Genomic DNA, 1,323 nt, shown 5'->3' with positions numbered 1-1,323 from the left:
ACAGACCCAATCTGGGACTTAGCCGATTTTTCTCTTCATATTATATGGATCTAGGACTTAGCCGATTTTTCTCTTCATATCATATGGATCTATCACTAGGCCATCTTGCTTGCTTGTGTGGTAACTTGGAAGTGTATTTCTGACAGACCCAATCTGGGACTTAGCCGATTTTTCTCTTCATATCATATGGATCCATCACTAGGCCATCTTGCTTGCTTGTGTGGTAACTTGATAGTGTATTTCCGACAGACCCAATCTCGGACTTAGCCGATTTTTCTATTCATATTATATGGATCCCTCACTAGGCCATCTTGCTTGCTTGTGTGGTAATTTGGAAGTGTATTTCTGACAGACCCAATCTGGGACTTAGCCGATTTTTCTCCTCATATCATATGGATCCATCACTAGGCCATCTTGCTTGCTTGTGTGGTAACTTGGAAGTGTATTTCTGACAGACCCAATCTCGGACTTAGCCGATTTTTCTCTTCATATTATATGGATCCTGGACTTAGCCGATTATTAGGTTATTATATATGGATCCTGGACTTAGCCGATTTTTCGCTTCATATAATTTGGATCCTGGACTTAGCCGATTATTAGGTTATAATATATGGATCCTGGACTTAGCCGATTTTTCTCTTCATATAATATGGATCCTGGACTTAGCCGATATTTCTCTTCATATAATATGGATCCGGGACTTAGCCAATTTTTCTCTTCATATAATATGGATCCGGGACTTAGCCGATTTTTCTCTTCATATAATATGGATCCGGGACTTAGCCAATTTTTCTCTTCATGTGGTAACGTATGCCAATCGCTCACAAGTCATGGGATAAGGGTACTTGTGTTCTTCCATCTTCTAAGTCCCGCACGGGGACATCGTGATCGCCCCAAGTCCGGAATAGCGCCAAGTCAAGCCCCACGGTGGCCGTGCAGGACCTGTTAGCGGCGGCCCCACTGACAGCACTAATCCGGACTTAGAAATTATATCTTTCTAATCGAACACCACACACGCAACACCACCATACCACCATCTCCTTGCAAGTACCTAAGTACCCGCAACTCCATGGTGAAGGCAATGTCACTCCATCACCAACCTCTTTGCATTGCAAGCACTTGCGTACCTACAACACTCCGAAGAAGGCAACGGCGCGCGATGCTCGACTCCACACACCTCACCACACCACACCACCGATGGCCAGCCAGCCAGCCAGCCCAGCTAAGGGCTAACCCACCAACCAACCACCAATGGCCTAGGCCAGCCGGATCCCACCTTCAAGTCCAAGCACAGCCAAGTGCAAGTACCGCCAAGTGTTCACC

The sequence above is a fragment of the Anopheles coustani genome, assembly GCF_943734705.1.
Source record: "Anopheles coustani chromosome X unlocalized genomic scaffold, idAnoCousDA_361_x.2 X_unloc_114, whole genome shotgun sequence".
In the NCBI taxonomy this organism is placed as follows: Eukaryota; Metazoa; Arthropoda; class Insecta; order Diptera; family Culicidae; genus Anopheles; species Anopheles coustani.
Note: the sequence above shows the minus strand (reverse complement) of the source record.